We start from the raw sequence: 26,103 nt of genomic DNA on the forward strand, positions 1-26,103 counted from the left end.
AGTCCCTGCCTCCTGTTTACCCCCACTGCCCAATAATACCATCAAATTATGAACCAATAGACGGATCTGAGCATTGATGTACTTCGAGTCCCCATGTTCTGGCCACTTAGCCAAAAGCCTATCGGCTGGCCACCTGCTCTCAGTATGTGAGTCTTGGGCAAACCGCATAGACAAAGCGTGATGGATATGCGTCCTTCCTGCAGTGCATTTATGTGGATTGACAAAATCATGTGAGGAGATTGACTGTGCACCTTTGTGTAGAGTCACTGGATATATATCTGTGTTGGGAAGTTTTGACTTCTATCTATTTAGTTCAAAATATGGGAAATTGGTTTGTGTTTTGTTTGGGGGTCTTTGTGTTTTTGTAAGTGTGTATAGGTGTGCACATTTTCCTTCTTCCTGGGGTGTCAATGCTGCTCATCAGGGCACAAAGGAGTTTTCACTGGGAACCCTGAGAGAGTTTGAACTCTTTTCTGAAGTGCAATTACACTCTGGATGCTACTAAGTTTGGAGAATAGAAAAGGAGTGAATACATGAACGGTGAAACTAAAAAAAAAAACTCTTCTGTGTTGAGAGAGACGCCAGCAGTCTGCAGATTGTCAGACCAAAGATTTTAATCCCCGGAACAGCGCAAACAGAAAAGAAAGACCCAAGTATATCTCTCATTTGGTCTAAGAGGGTTAAGAGCAACTGGCAAAGGACAAAGGTACTCACCGCTGAGCCTCTCTCTAGAACTGACTGCTGGGGAGATGTAAGGGGCAATAAAGCAGAAAGGAAGGAGCCTGCTGATGGAAAACCTAGATGGTGGTTATGTTTATGGGACCCTGAAAGGTTTCTCTAAGAAACCCACTAGGGGGAGTCCACTTTAAACGTAACAGCTCTACAGTGTAGGAAGGCATGACTCTCAAAGGGGATAAGTCCAATCTGGATATGGTGGTACATACCCATAATTTCAGTACTCAGGAGGCTGAGGCAGGAAGATCACAAGTTTCAGGCCAGCCTGAGCTATACAATGAGACCATATCTCAAAAAGGGTGGCGGGAGGTAGGCATGGGGACACTAGCCCCAATGTCTTGTTTTTCCTCGTCCTACCAACTATGACACTGGCGGGCTTCAAAATTAGTAAAGCTCAGGCAGTGCATGTGGTGCAGGGGAGCAGCTGCCAGGGAAGAGGGGCATCACACCAGATCTCAACAGATCTCCACGTTAGTGGGAGAGAAGATAAGATTGTGTGTCAAGTCCACTTTGAGAGGTTATTGTCCGAATTCTGAACAATCCATAGCATGGGAATTCTGATTTCTGAACTGAGTCTGTTTGATGACAAAGTGACTGTTGACTCTTTTTTTTTTTTTCCTCAAAGGGCCTAGAGTAGTGAAAGAGGCAGTCTCTAGATTCCACCTAGGGAGAGAAGAACAACATACCAATAAGTAAATTTTAAAGGAACAGATGGGGAGGGAAATAAGTGGCATTTTTATTACATCTCATGAGTCAGAGTTATATATTAATATAAAATGAAGTACTAGGCACAATTTTTAAAATGTTGAGTATGTACTTACATGGAATTACATTCAAGCATAATAAGTATTTTAAAAATTCTAAAACTATATCTATAGTGATGATACAATTTATATTAAAACTAAAATGTGTGCCGAAAGTGAACCTCAATGGTAGAGTTTGCCCAAAACAATAGATTTCTCAGTCTCAGATAAAAGTGTTCCTTTTCTCTCTCTCTCTCTCTCTCTCTCTCTCTCTCTCTCTCTCTCTCTCTCTCTCTCTCTCTCTCTCTCTCTCTCTCTCACACACACACACACACACACACACACACACACACACACAACCAGAAAACATTTCCCAAGAGAATGTATGGATGATAAACAAAAATGGCTGAGATACTTGATTTTCACTGCATACACATTGATATCTTTTGTATCTTCTACTGTGCATTGACCAATCAAAAATTAAATGATGACTCAGCAGATAAAGTATCTTTGCACCAAGCCTAAGGACCTGAATTTTTTGTTTGTTTGTTTTGGTTTTTGGTTTTTCAAGACAGGATTTCACTGTGTAGCACTGGCTGTCCTGGAACTTGCTTTGTAGACCACGTTGACCTTGAACTCAGAGACATCTGCTTGTCTCTGCTTCCTGAATGCTGGGATTAAAGGCATGTGCCATCACTGCTCAGCCTGAGTTCAAATCTTTTGAGACCCACATGATAGAAGGAGAGAATGGATTCTTACAACTTAACCTTTGACCTCCATATACATGCCGTGGCACACACGTACACATACACATACACACAAAATAAGATAATTTTAAGTAAATAAATAAATAAAAATGAGTTTATCTCTACATGTAAAGACAATCTAATGAAAATATATTAAGAGATAACAATGAAATAGGACACCCCCCCCATCTCATGTGGGAGAAAGTGGACTAGAAAAAGGCTATTTAAAGAGCATAGAAGCCTTGAGTATCAGGATCTGAGTTCCCTTTGTCAGATCCCAGATAAAAAGGCAAGATATGGCAGTATGTGTCTGTAATTATAGTGCTAGGGAGACTGAGACAGGACAGTCCCCAGAGTTCATTGGCTAGCAGGTTTAACTGATCAACTTTAGGTTCAGCATGAGACGCTGTTGTATAACCATTTTCTCCTAGATTGAAACATTACGTTCTGAAGGGAAGCTCCTTAAGCAGGAAGGTAAATAACTCAAAACAGCTTTAGGAAGTTCCTGAAACTGACCAGATTCACTATGCTACTCCCTCCAGAGTAAACAGCAAAAGCTAAGAGTCCTTCTGAGACAAAAGGAAGCTGAACTGCAAAGAAGAATTGTTGTAGACTTTTTTTTAAGATGTGATACATTTGTTTATGCTGTGGAATATTTGTTTAATGATGCCAAGGTGGATTGCATTTGTTTATGTTGCATTTGTTTAAGTCTGTAAAGCTGTGATACTTTGCATGTCTAAACACCTGATGGTCTAATAAAGAGCTAAACAGCCAATAATGAGGCAGGAGAAAGGATAGGTGGAGCTGGCAGGCTGAGAGAATAAACAGCAAGATTTAGAACAAGAGAGAGGAAGGAGCAAGAAAAGAAGAGACCAGCCACCCAGCCAGACACAGAATAAGAAGGAAAGAAAAGATATGCAGAAATAGAGAAAGGTAAAAGCCCAGAGGCAAAAGGTAGACAAGATAATTTAAGTTAAGAAAAGCTGGCAAGAAACAAGGCAAGCTAAGGCTGGGCGTTCATAAGAAAAATCCTCTATGAATTTATTTGGGAGCTGGGTGGGGGGCCACCCAAAAAAATAAAGAGTAATAAAACAACGAACAACAAAGAATCATAGAGAAAGTGTACAGAAGACTCCTGAGAACAGCTGCCTGGAAAAAGTAGAAGCCAGCCAAACTGCCTGGAAGATGTTTAAACCAACTGGGGCACCTGGGAAGGACACTCTAACCTGTTGAACTGTCTGCAGGTTGCACAATATGCACAAGAAGGTTCCCAGCTTTCACGAGCTGTCACTCATGCTGGGATGAGTTTGGTGATGCAGCTTTGAGTCATTTCTGCTCCTTTAAGTAACCCCTCACCTATATTGCTGTAAGTAAACCCCCACCACACTCCCACCTCCACCCCTCACAAAAAAACTCATGGTTTACCAATTTGGACTTTGGTGTTGTCCGTACTTTGGTCTGTCAAGGGTTCCCTATCTGGAGTGAGTAGATGTGTGTGTTGCATCTCCTAAGGAAAAGTTTTGTCACACAACAGACTCTGCCTCAAAAACTAAGATGGAGAAGCCAGGTAGCAGTGGCACATGCCTTTAATCCCAGCACTTGGAAGACAGAGCCAGGAAGATCTCTGTGAGTCTGAGGCCAGCCTGGTCTGCAGAGCAAGATCCAGGACAGGCACCAAAACTACACAGAGAAACCCTGTCTCGAAAAAACAAACAAAACAAAACAAAACCCCTAAGATAGAGAGCAGTATTTAACACTCACAGGCACACACACCAGGGAAGAAAAAAAGAAGAGATAGAGGAATCCAGAAACAAGATGAATGTCCCAACCTTAATTCTCTTTGAATGTAATGATTTGTAATAAAGCATTACATTCAAATATGCATGGTACATAAAGATTATGTTTATAAATAAAAGATGGAACTATAACTCAAGGTTAAAGCAAAATGGCCACCAACTGATACCTACCCATATCAGGAAGATTTGCAACCACATCATAGGCATCATTATCCACTGGAGAAGCCACCCCATCATTGGTAGCACTGAGAGTTAAGAGAAGGGTACTTGCTGGGCAGTGGTGGTGCATGCCTTTATTCCCAGCACTTGGGAGGTGGAGGCAGGTGAGTTCAAGGCCAGCTTGGTCTACAGAGTGAGTTTCAGGGCAGTTACACAGTGAAAACCTGTCTCAAAAAACCAAAACAAAACAAAAAGGAGAAGAAGAAGAAGAAGAAGAAGAAGAAGAAGAAGAAGAAGAAGAAGAAGAAGAAGAAGAAGACAACTAGAATAAAGTGTTAATGAATTCCTTCCATGGTATTGATTGAGTTTCTCCAGAGAAAAAGGAACACCCACCCCTTCTCTCCCTCATATATAATCTATTATGAGAAATTAACTTAAGCAATCGTGGAGGTCAAGAAGTACTATGACATACCATCCGTAGGCAATAGCTCAAAAGAAACCAGTGACATAATTCAATGTGAGCTCAAAGGTAAACAGAAGGTCAATGATCTCAGTCAAAAGCGGGAAAAGACCAGTGTTCAGTCCTGTTGTGGGATGGTCTGTATGTCAAATGTGTTGCTGATTGGTCAATGAATAAATCACTGATTGGCAGTGGCCAGGCAGGAAGTATAGGCGGGACTAACAGAGAGAAAAATTGAGAGAACAGGAAGCTGGGAGGGGAGACACTGCCAGCCGCCATCAGGACAAGGAAGATGTAAAGTACCGGTAAGCCACAAGCCACGTGGCAAGGTATAGATTAATAAAAATGGATTAATTTAAGCTGTAAGAACAGTTAGCAAGAAGCCTGCCACGGCCATACAGTTTGTAACCAAAATAAGTCTCTGTGTTTACTTGATCGGGTTTGAGCGGCTTGGGACTGGCGGGTGAGAGAGATTTGCCCTGACTGTGGGCCAGGCAGAAAAACTCTAACAACAAATGGCGTCCAACGTGGTGGCAAGAGTTTCCACCTAAAAACTGAGAAAAAAGATTCTAAAACGGAGCTAAAAACAGTTCCTAATTGTTTCTCTCAAATGAGCGGCAGCTGCTGGTTTGAGCTACTGGCGGGTTGCTGGTGTGCGCACTCGACCTGCAGTATGGCGGGAATGAGGCCTCTGCAAGTGACACATTAAGCTACATTGTGGATTTAGCCTTTGCTAGTACAAAACAAAAGAGGTTTCTGGGCTACACGCTGCTTGGATAAAAGCATAGACCCACGATAGCTCCCAGAGCTGATGGTAAAGTACCACGCCATGTTGGGAAGCTGAGGTGGGCGGAGCCAGCAGCCATAGCTGCTGCAGCTTAAAGCAATAGATTCACAATAAGACAGATTCAGATGTAATAGTTTAAAATATGTGTAAAATATACGTAGGCTTAAAAGAGACAAAAAAGCAATAGATTCACAATAAGACAGATTCAGATGTAATAGTTTAAAATATGTGTAAAATATACGTAGGCTTAAAAGAGACAAAAAAAATGGTGATATATACAGTATAGAAACAAATACATGGTTTTAAAAAATAAAGTCTTTAAAGAGACAGTAAAATTAATATAAAAAATAAGCCACGTAGAGATGACTATTACACAGAGAGTCTGGATTGTGTTGTCTTTGGGATTCTTAACTACAGAGAGATATTTGATTGTAAAGGAAGCTGAGTTAAACCAGTATGTATATTTTAAAGATACTTTGACTTCAAAATTTGAATGTAAGGATATGTTGCTTTGAAAAAGAGTCTCTTTTGTTTCCACAGAAAGCAAGAGGCTATGGATTTGTTCCAGATTAAGACACATCAGGTTTGACCAGCCAAGACCACCTGAAAGGTCTCCGATGACACCATGGCCCAGATGATCCAACATCCAGAACCGTTTCAAGGCAACTGGCTCAGATGATACAGCCTCACGGACTACTCCATGATCCTAAAATTTTCTTTGTTTCCCCAGAAGATACAGCGCCCCCCTCCAACAAGAAGTAGTAAGAGAAGCTACGCCCAAATTCCCAAATATACCAAGCTGACTTTGGAGATGTGTAAAGGTTAAAACCTTCCTTTTTAAGAAAAGAAAAGGGGAGGTGCTGTGGGATGGTCTGTATGTCAAATGTGTTGCTGATTGGTCAATGAATAAATCACTGATTGGCAGTGGCCAGGCAGGAAGTATAGGCGGGACTAACAGAGAGAAAAATTGAGAGAACAGGAAGCTGGGAGGGGAGACACTGCCAGCCGCCATCAGGACAAGGAAGATGTAAAGTACCGGTAAGCCACAAGCCACGTGGCAAGGTATAGATTAATAAAAATGGATTAATTTAAGCTGTAAGAACAGTTAGCAAGAAGCCTGCCACGGCCATACAGTTTGTAACCAAAATAAGTCTCTGTGTTTACTTGATCGGGTTTGAGCGGCTTGGGACTGGCGGGTGAGAGAGATTTGCCCTGACTGTGGGCCAGGCAAAAAAACTCTAACAACACAGTCCCAATAATCAGATAGAGAGTGAGTCTCCCCCCACCCTCCACCTTTAGCTTTATTCAAATCTTCAGCAGGCTGGATAATGACCAATCACATAGAGAAGAGCAATCCTCTTTACTCAGTCTATTGATTTATACTCTAATCTCACCTACAAACACAGGGATGCCCAAAAGAGAATGTTCCACCAAATACCTAGGCCCCATATGATCTATTCCATACATAAAGGTAAGTATTAAAAGATGGCAACTCTACCATTTCTTTCTCCTGAGTGGTCAGGGGTGAAAAGGATCACCAGGAGAAGGTGGCACAGGGAAAGTGTCCCACAGCCTTCACTCTTTGAGAAAAGTGAGGCCTGTACTGGGAGCTCATTAACTTAATTCCAAAAGTGTCCTCAGTAAAAATGAGCTATACTTTCCTATACTGCCTGAGTAGGTTCCCTTAATCCTGACAGAAGACTTTTAATGAAAGGTGCAAAATGATAGCAGAGTCCTATGTTCTGAAGGGAAACAGCAGGGAAAAAGCACTATCCCATCACCCATGTCTGATAGCTCATAACCACCTGTAATTACAGCTTTGGGGGATCCAGTGCTTTCTTCTTGCCATTGAGGGCACCTGAACTCTGAACTCACATGCATATGCTTGTGAACACCACACACACACACACACACACACACACACACACACACACACACTTCAAAATTTAAAATAAAACAACTTTGACCCAAACTTAGGAAAAGCATAATATGAGAAAGTGAATTAATTCTCTACAAGTGTTTCACCATTTAAAGTAATTTAAGAGGACTAAAACAAAAATTCAAAGATGAGTTAAAAAGCTGAAAATGGATAAAAGAAAGATTATGGAGTGAAGAAACTAGAGGGCTGGCAGAATATCATTAAAGAACTAATAATAAACTTCAAATGCAAGAACCCCCTGGGATAACCAGAGCAAGAGCAGATTTAGAAAAAAGAAGAAACTCAGAACTGGAAAACGGAAAAATTCTATGCAGCGTAGCAGTGTCTTTAGGTGGAAAACCCAGAGGAACATAGCAATGTGTTCAAAGAAATTCCTTTTAAATAAAGAAACTTTCCCTGATTGAAACATAAATTTAATCTTCATATTGAAAGGGAGTGTGCAGTTCAAGGTCATTTGATTGCAAACACCCAACCCTGAGATCAGTCTTTAGTGGGCCTTCATTCTGAGTAACATGAAATGGTAGAAAACATCTAAAAAAAAATATTAAAGACAAGGAAATACAATCCCATATTATAACCTCAAAAGGTATGGAAAGTATCAGTGCACACCAGGCTTATGACCGAGTGGAACAGGCAGATGTCTTCACACTCAGAAGAAGCCTGAAGATCACACCACCCTTACAGTCCTCTTTCACTGCAGTCAAACCAAACCAGACACAAACCAGCAGACACATACTGCCTGTTGGTCAAGAAGTCCAGTGTGAAGAACGTGGAAGAGCTCTTGGGTGAACAATTAAATTAATTTTAAGTCTACTTAATAACTATAAAATATATGTTGGCGATATAGAAATACCACTAAATATAAGAAAGAGGTGGAAGAAAGGACCAAGAAGAGGCTAAGGTCTTTATTGTGGCGGGGATGCTACTGATGGAATATATCAAAAGATTTCAAGATGAAAATTATGATCTCAATATCTTACTATTTTTTAATTATTTTTTTCTTAGCTCTTAATTGTAGATTATTCTATTATGGAATGATATACCTGTTCTGAGTGCATTTATTTGAAGTTTAGCAAACTATTCCAATTCATGTCAGCTTCATTTCTCTTCTTTCTACTTCCATACTTACTTATAAAAATACCATGTATAATATATTAATAATGGTTAAAAATGTTTTGGGTGATTTTTTTTATAAACTCTTTACTTTTCTGCATTTTTATAACCTCTTCTTTACTTGAAATCATCATAATGAGCAAGTGTTATATTTAGAAGATCAATAAAGTAATTTTTTGTTTAAAAAATGAACAGGAAAGATAAAAACAGAGAGACATTTAAGCTATTCAACAAACTGATTTTGAGCCTAATAAGCAGAGTGTTGTAATTTAATTATATCTCAGACTTAAGATTTTTCTCTGCATTTGGATAGATCTCATCTCCAAATTCCAGACAAGCGCCTCCATTTGAAAATCCTTTGATTCTGTAAACAGAATTTAGCATGCAGGATAAATCCCAGCATTTAAATTACTCACTTGGCTGCTAAATCAACAACGTAGATGGGATCCAGGTTTGGAGCCAGAGAAAATAATGAAGGTTTAAGACTGAGAATTATTACATTATTTTTAAAAAAGAGAATTGCTTTAACTTTCATAAAGCCATCTTTTGTTCTCTTTCTTCTGCTCAGTCCCACACCCACTGCATTTGTGTTGGTCTTTACTTCTTTTGGAGGTGATAGGCAGACTAGCATTTAACAAATGCTTCCCCTATACATGGATGTATGCTGATGCCTGTAGGTAAAAGGCAATACTTATAGAACACAGGCTACTGAACTACATATGCTTTTAAAATTACATGTTCATACAGGCGACTGCATAGCAATTCTCCCCACAGCTCCTCACAACCTTTAGCACAATATAGAGATTTCTTAAAGGCACAAAAACAGGCACATTTTCATGGGCATTTTGTTTTAAGAATCATAGAGAATAAATATGTATAAATATTTATACATACTCACTTAGCATAATAGTTTTCTTGATATTCAGATATGGGAAACAAAATAATGCCCCCCTCAGCAATGTCCATGTCATAATCTCAAAATTTTGTAGATGTACTGCATTAGTAAGAGCAATTTGAGTTTCAGGTGGAATTAAAGTTGTTGATGAGATGACCTTGTGATACAAAGATCACTGTAGATTTTCTGGGTGGGGTTAATGTTATCATACGGGTCATGTAAGTAAAGAAGGAAGGCTAAAAATCAGTGTCACAGTGACGCAATGAAAGAGACTCAGGCCTTTGCTTCCAGCTTTGAAGAAGGAAATGGGCACCACCTAAGGTGCTCATTTCTAGAAGATGAAAAAGGGCACATGAAATGTCTAACCTAAAGACACCAGCAGGATTTTATCCCCATTGAGAGTGTGGTGGTTTGAATTAGCCAGGGCACCACAGGCTCGTATGTTTGAATGCTTGGTCCCCGGCTGACATAATCTGGGAAGGATTAGGAATTGTGGACCGATTGGAGGAGGTGTGCCACTGGGGGTGGACTTTCAGGTTTCAAAAGCCTGTGACATTTCAGTTGGTTCCCTCTATGTGTCTTATAGTTGTCTCAACATATAAGCTTTGTGGTGGTCTGAATAGGTTTGGCGCCAATAGACTCATGTGTTTGAATGCTTGGTCCATAGGGAGTGGCACTATTAGAAGGTGTGGCCTGTTAGAGGAAGTGTGTCACTGTGGAGGCAGGCTTTGAAGTCTCCTATGCTCAAGCCATGACTAGTGTGATAGCTCACTTCCTGCTGCCTGCAGATCAAGATGTAGAACTCTCAGCTCCTTCTCCAGCACCATGTCTTCCTGCATGCTGCCATGTTTCTCGCCATAATGACAATGGACTAAACCCCAATTAAATGCTTTCCTTTGTAAAAATTGCTGTGGTCATGGTGTCTCTTCAGAGCAATAGAAACCCTAAGACAAGCTTTTAGCTACTGCTCCAGCACCATACCTGCCTGCTGCCATGCTTCCCACCATCATGGTCATGAATTAAGCCCCTGACACTGTAAACAAGTTCCTCTTTTTATAATAAACTCTTTCTTCAGTGTCTTTCTTCATAGTGTCTCTTCAGAGCATACCAAAAGTAACAGAATATATATTAAAAGGGGGTTTATTCAAGGGGTTCACAGGGCATGGTCTGAGTAGTCCAACAATGGCTGTCTCCTGATGGAAAGGCTAAAGATTCAGTAGATGTTCAGTCCAAAAAACTGGATGGTCTCAGCAGTCCCAATCTGATGCTGGAGTTCCAGAGAAGTCCCAGAGAGCTGCCAGTCTTCAATGTGCATTGGAATCCCAAAGAAGTATGTTCAAATGCCAGCAAAGGAATACCTCAGCAACAGGATGGATGATGAACTTGCCAGTGAGAGTGAAGACAACCAGGCAAAAAGCCTTCTTCCATGTCTTTTTCTATGGGTTGTCACCAAAAGATGTGGCCCAAATTTAAGGTGAGTCTTCTCACCTCAAATGAGCCAATCAAGAAAATCTTTTCCATCTGTACCCAGCTGCTTGGGTTTTAGTTGATTCCAGATGGAGTCAAGTTGACAATCAAGATAAGTCATCCCTCCCCTTCATCTGATTCTTCATGGAAATGCACTCGAAGACACACCAAGAGGTGTGTGCTTTACTAATTTCCTTGGCATTTCTCATTCCAATCAAGGTGACAATCAGGATTAACTGTCACACCAAGGAAACGCTACAAGAAAGAAAGAAAAAAAAGAATTCTCCAGGCAGATACATGGCTGCTTAATATCAGGAAAGTTGAATGGCAAGTATCAAGCGCTAGGACGGGGGATGAATAAGGGCCACGCATGGGCATACCAACTAGTTGTAAAAGAATCTAATTAGCAAAGAAAAGGTACCTAGTAAGGAGACTATCTGCTAGCAAATTATGACTGAAGTAAAAAAAAAAAACATTTAGCCTAATTTGATGCTGTTAATCCACAGATGCCTCTTACCCAGAAATGGGGTTCATGTAAGTAAGATAGAGTTGAATGGGCCCATCAAAAACTGAGACCTGGTAATATGAGCAAGACCTGGACTCATCATTATACGCTTACTGCTGTCAAATGTAATTCCCCTGAGCTTTATTCTGTAGAGTTTCCTGGGTGAGAAGAAACTTAAGCAGATCAATGTTGGAGGCAGCATTACATTACAGATACATTTCTTAGCCTTCTTTGCTGGTGGATTTAGGTTGTTCTTCATTTGTTGTTTTTGATACAGAGTCTCAATTATGTAGCCCAAGCTGGCTTCACATTTGTAATCCTCCTGCTTCAGCTTCTAAAGGGCTGAGATTACAAGCCATTCACTACATGCCCAGTTCCACTGCTGTTTTAGTTTTGTTGTTTTTAACACCTACACAAGAAGACTGGACAAGATGCTCCAGACCTTAAAGCAACCATGTTTTCCTTTAGCACATGTTCTTGTCTGAAACCTTTGTGAAAAGGATTTGTCTTGAAGGTGTGGTTTGAAAAAAACCTTAGGTGGCTGTTACATGCTACCTCCTGCCCACATCATACCACCAGAAGGAATGCTTCCATCTACCATGTTGAAAAGACTTACATAGAAAGAATTCTGAGCACTCAGCATGGCAAGAACCACAGAAAGACAGTTCACACTGCAGGAAACCAAAATCGGAGTCGGAACTCACCAGCCAAAAAGTAAAAGAGACCAAAAAGCACAGACATGTGCTGTGGGATGTTCTCTATGCTGTGAATGTGTTGCTTTGATTGGTTAATAAATAAAGTGCTGATTGGCAGGCAGAAAGTATAGGCGGGGACAAAGAGAGAGGAGAAGTCTGGAAGGAGGAAAGCTGAGACAGAGAGAGATGCTGCCAGCCGCCAGTGCTGTTGAGAAGCAGATGTTACGATACCGATAAGCCATGAGCCATGTGGCAACTTATAGACTAATAGAAGTGGGTTAATTTAAGATATAAGAACAGTTAGCAAGAAGCCTGCCACGGCCATACGTTTATAAGTAATATAAGTCTCTGTGTGTTTACTTGTTTGGGTCTGAGCGGCTGCGGGACTGGCAGGTAAGAGAGATTTGTCCTGACCATGGGCCAGGCAGGACCAGGAAAACTCTAGCAACAGACATGTGCTCAAAATTGGGTACAGAATCTGAAATGAAAGCTGTCCAGTGCCCACCACCTGCCTGCCACACCGCTGCCTGGAGAAGCAAGCAATGAACCCACAGGAAGAGCATTGTAGAAGCTGACTCTAACACGCACCATTAGAGAAAAACAGCTCAGCTCAGGGACACAGCTCTGGAGAAGGAATGCAGGAATGCTGAAGTTGAAAATCATGGAATGCTCATCTTTGCCCCATGGAGCAAAGGACCCCAGGAAGAGCTGAGCAGAGTGTGGAAAATGGTACATCATACTGATCCCAAGCAGAACCAACTGTGAACATAGCCACATAAGTCTGTTAAAGAAATTCCCACCACAATTCCTGACCCACTCTTAGGCATATGGACCACAGGAAGTTTGTGATGGAAATTGGTACGTTCCCCTGTGTATCAAACTTGTAGAGGACGCAAGTGAAGTGTGCAAGTATCTACTTTTTCAGCTAACACTGGGAATGCTGACAAATCATCATAGTTATTACAGCACTAGCTCTTCTCCTGAATATACATCCAAATGAAGACAACCTACCAGAAAGGCTGACAAGAGATAAAATGTGCAAAATAAAGTGAGAAAGGGGGGAAATTACAAGCAAGAAGACACATAACACTTCAACAGATGCACGAGACATATCTAAGAAACACACACACAAAAAAAAATGAGACAGCATTCCACTATGACATCCCCATAAGCTTTAAGTGTCTCATCACAAGAAAACCAAGATAAATAAAGGATTGGAGGGACAGAAAATTGTTTCAGAGTCCTATGTTTCCACAGCCAAGCACTGGGCTGAGCTCTGGGAATCCAGTTGAAGAAAGGGAGGAGGGATTATATGAGCTAGGAGGGTCAAGATCATGATGGGGAAATCTACAGAGACAACTGAGCCAAGCTCGTGGGAGCTCAGACTCTAGACCAACAGCTAGGGAGCCTGCATGGAGACTGACGTAGGCCCTCTGCATGTGGGTGACAGTTGTGTAACTTGGTCTGCTTGTGGGGTCTCTAGCAGTCTGACCAGGATCTGTCCCTGGCACATGAGCTGGCTTTTTGGAACCTCTTCCTTATGGTGGGATGCCTTGCTCAGCCTTGATGCGGTGTGTGTTGGGGAGAGTTTAGTCCTTGATATGCCATGCTTGTTGACTCCCAAGGGAGACCGTACCCTTTCTGAGGAGTGGATGGGGGTGGGAGGGAAGAACAGGAGGAGAGGAGGGAGGGGAAACTGTGATTGGTATGTACAATAAATTTTAAAAATTGAATAATAAAAAAAGTATCAAAAAGAAGACTCAAATAAATCACTAAATTCAGGAGCTAGACAAGAAAGTAACCAAAGGGGGCGAAAGAGATAGTAAATCAGAGAAAAAAAAATAAAGCGTACAGGGGAAGAGTCAGTAGTGAAATTGACATGCTAGAGGAAAGCGAACCATGTTTTGGCAGCCGGACTAGAGAGATGGCTCAGTAGTTGAATGCACTTGAGTTTGAAAGAGCTAAGATAAAATCAAATGCCTTAAATAATCCTTTCAATAAAATGATAAAAGTCTACAGAATGGCAGAATTTCCTACCTACAGAAAGAAATAGATGTAGAAGCTCAGAAAGTGTTTAATACCCTAAATAGACCTGACCAGGGAAGAACCTCTCCAGAATGTGTCATTGTCAAGATATCAAAAATAGAGGCCGAGGAAGGAGGTGACTCCACATGAACTTAAGAGCACTTGCGATTTCCCAGGGGCTAGGAGTTCAGTTCCCAGCACCTACATGATGCTAGCAAACTCTCAATTCCAGTTCCAGAAGCTCTGCCTCTCTTCTAGTCTCCATGGGCACTTACACATGGTATACAGATGTACAGACATGCATCCATACACATAACATGAAAATAAAAACTTAAAAAATAGGTCAAAAATGTAAAGAACTGAAGAGATGGCTCAGTGGTGAAGAGCATTGGCTGCTTTTGCAAATGACTCAGATCCAACTCCTAGCGTGGTGGTTTACAGTCATCTGTAACTCTAGTTCCAGGGGATCTGGTACCTACTTCTGGCCTCTGAGGGCACCAGGCACACACATAGTACACATACATACAAACACACAGAGAAAATCTTCACACCAATGCACATAAAAATAAAGTTAAATGAATTTTTAAAAAGAAAAAATTCATGCATATAAAATAAACATTAAAGAATCACACATATGAAGCACAGAAACAGTAATACAAGCTGCAAGAAAAAATGCTAACTAATACTAGTTACTATACTGTCTTAGTTGTTCTGCTAGTCTAGAGAATCTTGACTAATGCATATACAGAGGCAGAAACATCAGAATAACATTAGCTCTGGCATCAGCAACCTGAAAGCCCAGAAATTTTGGAATCATAGATTGCAAACCCTGCAAGCAAGTAACAATCAACCAAATCACTCTACCCAGCAGTTATCTGTTAAAATGGATGGAGAAATAAGAATGTCTGAAGACAAAAACAAGTGTGAGGGATCATCTTGATTGCCAACTTGATTATACCTGGAATCAACAAAAACCAAAACAACTGGTCTCACCAGTATCCTTGATGGGATCATTTGAAGCGAGATGACTCACTCTAAATCAGGGCCACCCCTGGTGGCAGCCCACCTAAAAGGACATGGAAGAAGGAAGCTTTTGCTTTTTGCCTGCTTGCCTTCACTCTTGCTAATAAGTTCATCTATCCTGTTGCTGAGGCATGTCTTTTCTGGTATTAGAACCTGCTTCTTGGGATTTCCAATGTTGTAGAACTGAAGACCAGCTGAGACATTCAGCCTCATGGACCAAACAGTGACCAGAGTCATCCAGAGACAGTTACTGTGGAACTAGCTGGACAGTAACATATATAGTGTGTATGTGTTTGTATGTATTTATGTATTATATATACATATATATTATATACACATATTGGCTGTTGATTCTGTTCCTTTAGAGAACTCTGACAAATAAAGTAAGTTAAGACATTCATGACATCTAAGCCAAAATGTCAGAAAAGTCTTAAAGGCATACTATACACAGGGGAGGAGTAAAACAGTTTCATCTATGAGAACACAGGAAAGAATGCATTAGATAAACACGGGAGAAGTGGAAAGGAAAAGAAAGGAAAGGAAAGGGAAGAGAAGGGAAGGGAAGGGAAGGGAAGGAAGGAGTGGGGAGGGAAGGGGAGGGGAGGAGAGGAGAGGAGGCAAACCAGAATGCATATTATTACTACCAGGAGTTGTCATCCACCATGTACACATATGTAAAAAATAAGTTCAGCCAGGCGATGGTGGCACATGCCTTTAATCCCAGTACTCAGGAGGCAGAGGCAGGCGGATCTCTGTGAGTTCGAGGCTAGCCTGGTCTCCAAATCGAGTTCCAGGAAAGGTGCAAAGCTACACAGAGAAACCCTGTCTCGAAAAACAAAATAAGTTAAAACAAAACAAAAGAATCAAAAACAACTTAGTGCCACTTTTAAGCATTCATTTCCAAGCTTTGAATAAAATCCTAATAAGATGTAAGTGATTAAATACCTATTCAAATCATTCAGCTAGTTAGTAGTAAAGCTGGCACTCAAATAAAATTCTGTTGAATTCAAATGTTTACTTCCTTATTTTTTTTTGTTTGTTTGTTTTGTTTTTCGAGACAGGGTTTCTCTGTGTAGCTTTGTGCCTCTCCTGGAACTCACTTGGTAGCCCAGGCTGGCCTCGAACTCACAGAGATCCGCCTGGCTCTGCCTCCCGAGTGCTGGGATTAAAGGCGTGCGCCACCACCGCCCGGCCTTACTTCCTTATTTTTGACACTATTCTGCCTTACTACTGTAATCACCCGGTATAAAGTAACAACACTACAAAAATGTCTTTGACCAATTAAACACTCAGTGTGTTATAGACTAAGAACATTAAGACAGAATGGCAAGGGAAAGGTGGAAATGGAACATCTGGTTTCTTCAAAGCAACTGTAGTGGAAAGTAGCTGCAAGAGTGCCATGTTGGCTAACACATGTGAAGGAATGTGGGGCCATCCAAGCAGTCACTGTGGGAAGATGTGCTCACCTGAGTGACATCACTGTTGCTACAGCACATCTTCAGATCTGCTCCGTGTCTGATCATTCCGGGTACACATGTAAGTGCTTTATTTTAGCAAAACAAATGGAAAATAATCTATCTCATCTATTTGTGTGTGTGTGTGTGTGTGTGTGTGTGTGTGTGTGTGTGTGTGTGTGTGTGGTTGCTCACAGGTCACTAGATTAGATTCAGATCAACTTTGGACATTTCGCTTTATCAAATCTAAGCTTAGAAGACTTATTTGTGAACATTGCTATAATGCTACTATTCCCTAAAATTGTGATTCAGGTTCTGAACATAATTCTTAAAGAGAATGTTAAAATTTGTTTGGCACTATGGAACTAAACTAGGGTAATCAATGACCTAACTAAGCACTGACAGTCTTTCAGAGTAAATCTTTTTAATATTCCACTATGCATACACTTCAAAATGAATACTTCTCTGCACTCAGTCTGCTCACTTGAGAATACAAGAAAAGCTAAGCATGGTGGTCCATACCTACACTCCTAACATTCTCAAGGCCTGGGTAGGAAGATCAAAAGTTCAAGGCCAGCCTGGGTTACCGAGGAAAGAAAAAGAAAGGAGAAAGGTACTTGGATTTACATTTTGGTTAAATTTTAAAAAACTTAGTCCATGTAAATTACTTTCCAATCCAGTCATTTCAGCAGATCATCTAATCCCCACTAGTCACCTGGCCATAGGTGGGCTTTCAGAGTCTCTCACCCAAAATTTTCTAAAGTGGCTGACATTCCAGGTCATACAAATAATCCAGGCAGATTGCATTTACAGAGAACCTGCAACAGCAGCAGACATGTCTGTTTAAGTTTTAAGTGACAGAATATGCAGCTAAATATGTCAAGAGTAAAAAGAAATACCTTTTTTTCACATATAACAAAAAGTCTAAGGACAGGCAGTCCAGACACTGTATGCCCACATAGATAACAGACACCCAGACGTTTCATCTCTTTCTTTACCAACTTAGAGAGATTGGATTTCCATTTGTTTATCTATTGGTTTTTGGAGACAGGTTTTCTCTGTGTAACAGTTCTGGCTGTCCTGGAACTCACTCTGTAGACCAGGCTGGCCTAGAACTCACAGAGATCCACCTGCCTCTGCCTTCCAAGTGCTGGGATTAAAGGCGTGTTCCACCACCACCCAACTGGATTTCTTTTACACAAGTTCTTCTTGATTGCAAGATAGCTGCTCCACCTCCACACATCACATACCAATCCAGGCAGGAAGATGGCAGTGGGGCAAACAGACAGGATACAGTAGCCATTATGTTTGTTCTTTCATCAGGAAGGCAAAAGTATTTCTAGACAACCCCCAACAAATATGTATTTGATGTGTCAGACTATGCTAAACAGCCATTACAAGCTGCAAAGAAAACTGGGAAATTAAATATTCAATTTTCCAGTCACTGAATGAGAGTTAAGATGAAGAAGGAGGAAGTTGAGAATTCATGTTGAGTTAGCCAAATTATAATGTCTGTCTCAACGGGCTGACGTTTTACTAGGCAGTGTGTTTTCACACTTCATATCGTTAAATCATCACAACTGTGGGAGTTGGTCTTTGTTCTTTTAATTTTATTAAAGTGGCAAGTGTAATCTAGAGTGGTTAAGAAAATTGCTCAAGGAACCCAGCTCACAAGCACTGGCATCAGTTTCTATAGGACTCAAGAAACACTGCTAACGTGGGTAGATAAACATAACAGCATGCAAACAAGTGCTTTCTCAAGGGCTGAGCTTTGAGCTCCCCAGAGGCAGCACGCAGGCCTGTCTTTACATCCTTACACACTGATCCTGTCCTTACTTGGAGACAAACAAGGTCGCTTGGGATTAACCACTCTACTCCATTAGTCACCAAAGCTCTCTCATGACTCCCAACATTCCCCTATTGGTGAGAGATTTATAGACAGTGAATTACTCACTTAATACCTAGCCTATTTATGTTCCAGACTTGATTTGCTTTTATTGATCATTATGTAGCCCTTGATGTATGCCAAGGAAACTAGTTTGCCCTCTGGTTTTCCCTGCCATAGATAGAGAAGAGCCTTAAATAAATTGCACTAATCATGTTAGTAAAAACAGAAAATAAGGCACATGACCTTGTTCAGGTATTAAATAGCTTCTTTTCAAAGTTGTTGTAATACCACCATATAGATATTATAGAATAAGCCCCATCTTTTGCTAGGATAAACAATTTCACAGGATTGTAAGGGTTTTTTTTTTTATTATTATAATCTGTTTTAATGTATCTGGTTTTTCTTTGGGCTTGATATCACTTTTATTGCCTGGAAAAATTTCAGTTTACATTCAGATGTATAATTCTTGCAAATGAAGTACAGTTACATTCACATTATGCTCACCATCTGTGGAGTGAGTTCAAAAACCTTAATACTCTCCAACTGTGTTAACTTCTCCCAGGTGCGACCTGAAATTTCACAAAGTTAACACATTTAGTATGTAGATCCATGGGGGTTTCTTTTTTTGAAAACCACATTTAAAATTATTTGATAAAAGTTCTAAATTCATTGTTCATCTCTATAGTCTACTAGTCAAAATATCAAAACAAACAAACAAACAAACCATTCTCCCAGTCGTCTGCAATCCTTGCTTTTATAGTCTCTCTCTGTCTCTCTCCCTTGGCCTCCTCCTCTTGGTTTTTTTGAGACAAAGTCTCCCTATGTAGCCCTGGCTGTCCTGGAACTCACTATGTAGACCAGGCTGGCCTCAAACTCATAGAGGTCTGCCTGCCCCTGTCTGAGATTAAAGTCCTGAGATTAAAGGCATGCACCAGCACACCTGCTGTTTTCTCTCTCTTAATCACCAAGGTTCTAGACTTTAAGGGCTGGGAAGGGAGATCAAACAAATGAACTTAACAAAGACAGCATTTTCCAGGAGGTCTTCAACACTGTTGAAAAGTCAATTGCAGAATGAACAACAAAAACCATTTGCCGAGTCAGCTGATGGTAAGTGTTCCAAAAATGTCCTTGTAGTTTTTCCTTCAGGAGACTGTGGTCTAAGAAAACATGTTTAGTATCTTGCCTAAGTAGGTTCCAAGGAAATGGAGACCTTTGCTGATAACAAACCTTTTTGATTATTATTTTCTTTTATTCTTCTCTCACATATTGATCCCTACTGCAGTTTCCCCTCCCTTCACTCCTCCCAGTCCCCCTTTCCCGCCCCCCCCAGGCACAACTCCTCCATTTCCCTTCAGAAAAGAGAGAGAGAGAGAGAGAGAGAGAGAGAGAGAGAGAGAGAGAGAGAGAGAGAGAGAGAGAGAGAGCAGGCCTCCCAGGGATATCAACTGAACATTCTATAACAAGTTACACTAAGACTAGGCACAAACCCTCATGTCAAGACTGGATGAGGCAACCCGGTAGGAAGAAAAGGGTCCCAAGAGCAAGCAAAAAAGTCAGAGACACCTCCACTCCCACTGTTAGGAGTCCCACAAGGACACCAAACTACACAACCATGACCTATATGAACCTCGCTCAGACCCAGTCTGTGGGTTCAGTCTCTGTGATGCCCTATGAGCCCTGCTTAGTTGATTCTGTAGGCAGTGTTCTTGTGGTGTCCTTGACCCCTCTGGCTCCTGCAATCCCCCCTCCTCTGCTATTCTTATGCTTGCAAGTAATAATATACATCCATTTCCCAGGTTCACCTCAACTATTTTATAAATAGATGTAAATAAACACTACAACAATGCAAGAGGAAATGTATGAAAACAAGAATTTGCATATGCTCTTAAGGGGAGCAAGTTAGGGCTAGAAAGATGGCTTAGAAGTTAAGAGTACTAGCTCTTTTTGTAGAGGACCCTAGTTCTGTTTCTTGGCATTCATGGTTGAGGGTGGGGGCACTCACAACCACATGTAACTCCAGTTCTAGGGATCAGCTGGCCTCTTCTGGACTTTGAATGCACCCACAAGCATGGGCAAATGCAAAGGAGCACACAAATGTGAGCACACACACACACACACACACACACAAATATAAATTAAATCAATCTTTTTAAAAAAAAAATAGGCAATTCAGGTGGCACAAACTTGAAGTCTAAGCACTTGGAAGGTTGAGGCAAGAAGATCTTGGGTTCAAGACCAGCTTGGGCTCCATGAGAACCTGCCTTTAAGACAGAGAAAAGAGCAATTTACATAAAAATAATTATTTTACTAATTCCATATAATTCTTATCCACTAAGGTATATCTCTAAGGATTTCTTCCAGGCAAGCTTTATTAAGTTTGTGTTACTGTTAATCAATAAATTAATTGGACAATTTATTTTTATTTCTCAATAATTACCACTGATCTTCTTGTCCCTCCCCAGCACACCACTTCTCTGTTCCTGCCACTATATTTAATTATTGGAAATTCCAAAGTCTGGCACTAGTTTGAAACTAAATGACTGGAAGAAAAAACCCGTGAAAGCAATTGGTATCCAAAAGGAGGAGGGGCTGGGCTTTGGAATTGGATGCATGCCTGTAATCCCAGAATTTGAGAGGCAGAAGATTCAGGTGAGTTTGAGGCCAACCTGAGCTATGTGAGACCTTGTCAATAAATGAATGAATGAATGATTTTAAAAAGGAAAAGACTTCTATGGTCTTACAGAGCTAGGACCTAAAGGAACTACATGCAGTCAATACCTCACCTTTCCTGGAAGTTTGTCAAGATTTCTTCTTTCCGTTTTTTTAAAGGTGGTTCCATAGCTGGAGTGGTGGGTGGTATGCATTTGTAATCAAGAGGCGGAGGCAGGAAAATTACAAATTTGAGGCCAGCCTGGAGTACAGATTGAGTCTAAGACTCGCCTAAACTACATGGGGAGCTCATGTTTCAAACAAAGTTTGTTTTTAAGTTTATGTTGAAAGCGTTTAACTGCTATTATGTCTCTTTCTGCGTGGATCAGGGGCTTTTTAAAGAGTGGTATAGAATTTTCGATGATTTTCCCGTGGTCTAGAGCCGACCGAAAAACCCATGTGCACAAAATTTAAGTGATTAATAAATAGCTGACATAAAGAAAAGGGGAGCCTCTTCATTAGCCATACATGCTGTTTTCTCTCAGCTTCTTGCCTTTCTCTTGGCTACTGTTAAGGCATCGGTGATAAAAAAACAAGGAAGTCTTTTGCTCAGAAAAGTGGCAGCTCCCTAAACGCTAATAACCGGGAGTAGATTCTCTCTCTATGCGGTTCTGCAGAAGGTGCTCAAGGTGCTTGGAAGGTGCTTTGACGCCTCATCAAGAGCATGCGGCTTCACTGTAAGTTAGAAATGGAAAGTTGAGTGTAAAACAGAAGTCTGTTTGTTCACACAAGGAAAATCAAAGTATCGGTATGACTTTCCAGTAAGTGACAACCTGGGTCTGCGAACTGGGTCTTTGGGACTATTAACAAAACTGCAAGAAGGAAGAGAAGAAACAGCAGCTGCTGGGGGCAGATGGGAGGCTCCAGACTGGCCCGCGGCGCGTCTGCACCTGGCAAGAGTGTCCGAAGCACACCTGCGGGCCGGGGCGGCGCCCCTGGACGCACTCCCGCGCAGCCGGCGTGGGCGCCCCCAGGGGGATCGGCGGCTGGGGAGCAGACGTGCTGGAGCAGCTTCCGTGCACCGGCTCGCCTCCAGGGGGCCGGGGCGCCTGAGTTCTGCGGCGCGCAGCCAGCTCCGGCGGGCGGCTCCCGGAGGCGCGCCGAGTCGGCGGTGCGCTGCGAGGACAGGTGCAAAGATTGGCCCGCTAACTCCCTGCGTCTCCTCTAGCAGCACCCCCCCCCAAAAAAAAACCCCGCCCTCCCTCCTTTCAGTTTTCGGATCTCCTTAGTGTTTGGATCGGTTCGCTCTTCGTTATGCGTTGCGCTGAAAATGACTCGATGGTTTCCCTACTTCTTTGAACTGAACGCTAAGGCAGAAAATGCCTTATCGGGAGTTGGATTAAGAGGGAGGAGTGTGTGTGTGTGTGTGTGTGTGTGTGTGTGTGTGTGTGAGAGAGAGAGAGAGAGAGAGAGAGAGAGAGAGAGAGAGAGAGAGAGAGAGAGAGAGAGAGAGAGAGAGAGAGAGAGAGAGAGAGAGAGCGAGCGAGCGCAGGGGCTTCTATCTCCAGGACAGACAGAATGATACATACTGTCATTAACAGTTTTGACCCACCCAGACCCCACCCTTCGGTTGCATCTATCACAGTCATTACAAAGGGGCCGCGCTGTCTCACAGCTTGCGCTGTTCCTGGGGCTCTCAGGCTGGCTTAATGAGGTGCACCCAGCCGGGGCTATTGTGCAGCGCGATCGAGACAGGAGCAAGACCACAAGGATCCTAGCAGCTGCTCGAAGCAGCCGGGGCTTCAGCAGCCGCTAAGCCCAAACCTCAAGTGGATGGATGACTCTGGAAGTGTTTTCCTGAAGGAACCCGCCAGGCTTTGGAAGACCGTGGCAGGGTTAGTGAACTTAGATGGGGCTTTCCTGTTGTGCACTTGAACTGGCTGGAGGCAAGTGCGGTCGCTCGGGTAATCGCGGGGGTGCTGGGGGCGGGGGTGGTGCTGGCGGTTTAAAGCCAGTCCTCGGTCACAAGGCGGCTAGGATCAATTTCCCCTCCAACCACTCAACTCTTCCTCTTACCTTTTGTTAGCTTGGCTTTCCCACCCCCTCCTCCTCCCTGGTGTGGTCTGAACCCTGCATCTTGCTCAGGGCTTTGATTGTGCATTTAAATGTAATTCTGATTGGTGAATGCTCTCTTTTTTTTGTTGTTGTTGTGATTACTAGAGATTACCTTAGTCCTGCCTTCCCAGTTCTGCGCCCAGCAAAAGCAGTTTTGAAAAATTAAGTGCAAAAAAACATGACAAAGCAATATGAGGTTGCTGTGGTAAGTGAACTTTTAAACCAAAAATTATCATTCTTCTGGTATGCTCTTGTCTGTGGGTGGTGTAAAACGAGTCGCACACAAAGGGTTGGGGGCTGGGAAGAGGGGGTGATTAAACGGACAAACAAAACCCACTATTTCTGATTTATTTGTTTATTTGCTTTTTTTTCTTTCTCTCTCCTGGCAATGGTCAACAGACAAGTACTGTGCTTTATTTGATAGTATTGGGTTGGCAATGGACTTGATGCATTTAAAGTGGGTGAGAGTTGACAGTCAGTAGGGGATGGGGGGTCCCCCTGGAACAGATATGGTTTGTTCTCAGAAGAACCCTGAAGCTCAGACTTCCTGAACTTACCAGAGTTCTCTGGGCTTTCCCTAACAGAAAAAGAACAATAGGGTCTTGCTCAGCCCCTGAGGCTACCTCAGTGGCCTCCCCCTGAGCCCACCACCCCTTGTTCTTCTGTTCTTCCTCAGGTAGCAACATTAGAGGCCATCATTCTTAGACAGATTTTAGATCCTGAATTGAGAACTAAATAATGCCTATGGAAAGTTGTGGACTTGAAAGGTTGAGGAAGGCCTTGCTTACACCTCCCCTGTCCCATTCCCTTTAATGGGAAAATGGACAGATCCTTTCAACAGCCTCTCTGTGTGGCTTTTGTTTATTTTAAAGTGGAAGTATATTCCAGGGAGGGATTCCTCAGTTTCACCTCCTTATCTCATTCGTTTTCTAAGAATGGCTATCCAATATGGTGTTTGTTGGCCAAGTTAACAATTCTAAGTTGCGTGAAGGACTCAACTCCTCCTCTGGAGAATTCTAAATTCTGGCTGGATCTTCTCATATGGGAAAGAAGTATTAGTGCTCAGTAGTCTTGATCCATCATCATCATCATCATCATCATCATCATCATCATTATTATTTTGTGAAGCCAGTTGCATTTTGACTGAATTAGGTCTCTTGTCATAGAAATGACTGAGATGCCCTATAGTGTAATGGACCTACATCTGAAACGGGAAGGCCATCTGAGTTTTCAAATCTGAATGATGTGATAGAAACAAAAAAAATGCCCCTTGAAAGAAATTAGTTCTTGTTTTGTTCAGCCTCTAAACTTTAATTTCTATGTGTGTTGATGTGATTGCATTCCTATGATTCTCAAGATGTATTCTAAATTGATTTTTTTTCAGTAATTTTAAACTCTCTGTGAACCTAGAAATTTGAAGAAATACTTTACGAGTGTTTTATGGTACAGATGAATACTTTGTACACATCTTTAATTACTATTTTAACAAATAACTTTTTGCCTATTCTACACAAAGTTCCTGTAATTTCCCAGTAACTTTCACAGGAAAGAGCTCCAAACTCAGCTTTCTAAGCTTTTCAAGCTAATGTTTTCAGTTAGAGCTTACAAACTCAATGGCCAATTAAACTACTTCCTGTGTCAAAAAAAAAAAATCAGTTCTGTAAAATATGTGGGGGGGAAAAGTCTTAGAAGTTTAAAATTCAGTATTATATGTTTGGAGTAGCCGGACCTCAATAGGGAAGCTTGCTTTTCTGTGCAGCTGGTGCTGGGCCATAGCTAGCTAGCAGTGTTCTTAGAGACAGACAGACAGCTAGCAGTGTTCTTAGAGCCAGACAGACAGCAATACTCTTAGACTATAGACAGCCAACTAGCATTATTCTACAGACAAATTCATTTTGACCCTAACTACTCCATTTCCTTAGGTATTTAACTATGTGATTTATCTCAAACTATATTAGCATCATCTGGGGATTTTAAATAAGTGTATTGAATGTATGTATGTACACAATATTAAAGTAAGAATATTATTTTCCTCTGTATAGATAATTGTAATTAAATATGTCTCTTGTACATAATAAAAATAGATTAGTTTGACACTTTAATTTAGAAAAAAATCCTTAATTAAGAGTTCTTTTACCATATTCCATCTCAAATCAGCCTTCAGCTGATTTTACTGTAGTTTCCCACCTACACATTGAAAATACTGTTTCAGTTGAAGACACTCAAAAGAAGTATTAGTTCAAAAAGTTGAGGAACAAATAATTTCTGATATTTACCCTCAATAATTCTGTAATTCCCTGCCAATGTTAAGGCTGCTAAGTAAGCATGGAAATTTCTTCATAGCAGAATGTAATATTATAACTTATTTTTTCTTAAAAAAATCAAAATAATTAAATAAATATTTTAGACATAAAATATAAATGTTTTTCTAGGGCATTCTTAGCATAGCAGGTACATAGAAACCATATTCTGATAATGTCCCTCAACCTTAGTCTATTCAAATACATTTTAAACTAGCAGAAACTTTATCATGCTCATAAGCAGAAAATCCTTTTTTTTTCTCTTAGATTTGTTTATTTTATGTATGTGAATGTTTTCTCTGCATATGTATGTGTAGACCACATTTGTGACTGGTGCCCACAGAGGTCATAAGAGGGTGTTGGATCTCCTGGAAATGGAGTTATGGATGGTTTTGAACCATCATGTGGGTGCTGGGAACTGAACCCCAGTCCTCTGCAAGAGCCACAAGTGCTCTTCACTTCTGAGCCACCTCTTTAGTCCCAATAAGAAAATTCTTAAATGTTTTTAAGTCTGACAAATAGTCATTGCTTCCTAGAATATGGTTATTTTGAGCAATTATTCACATACTAAGAAGTAGATGAGATGTATGAAGTTAGAGATGGGGGTGA

At 41.3% G+C, this 26,103-nt stretch overlaps 1 protein-coding gene across 3 annotated transcripts in view; it reads left to right on the forward strand.

Annotated features, from left to right (window-relative positions):
- Positions 1-23,301: 23,301 nt before the first annotated feature.
- Positions 23,302-26,103, forward strand: part of Elavl2 (ELAV like RNA binding protein 2) — a 171,684-nt gene continuing 168,882 nt past the window's right edge. For 2 of the 3 annotated variants that reach the window (XM_052716239.1, XM_052716247.1), the window contains exon 1: positions 23,303-23,399. The gene's annotated coding sequence lies outside the window, so the exon portion shown is untranslated. Of the gene's footprint in view, positions 23,400-26,103 lie in introns of all 3 variants that reach the window. The other variant, XM_052716256.1, reaches the window with a different exon arrangement.

Source organism: Peromyscus californicus, unplaced genomic scaffold, assembly GCF_007827085.1.
Source record: "Peromyscus californicus insignis strain IS unplaced genomic scaffold, ASM782708v3 Scaffold_5__1_contigs__length_169319896, whole genome shotgun sequence".
NCBI classification, from domain to species: domain Eukaryota; kingdom Metazoa; phylum Chordata; class Mammalia; order Rodentia; family Cricetidae; genus Peromyscus; species Peromyscus californicus.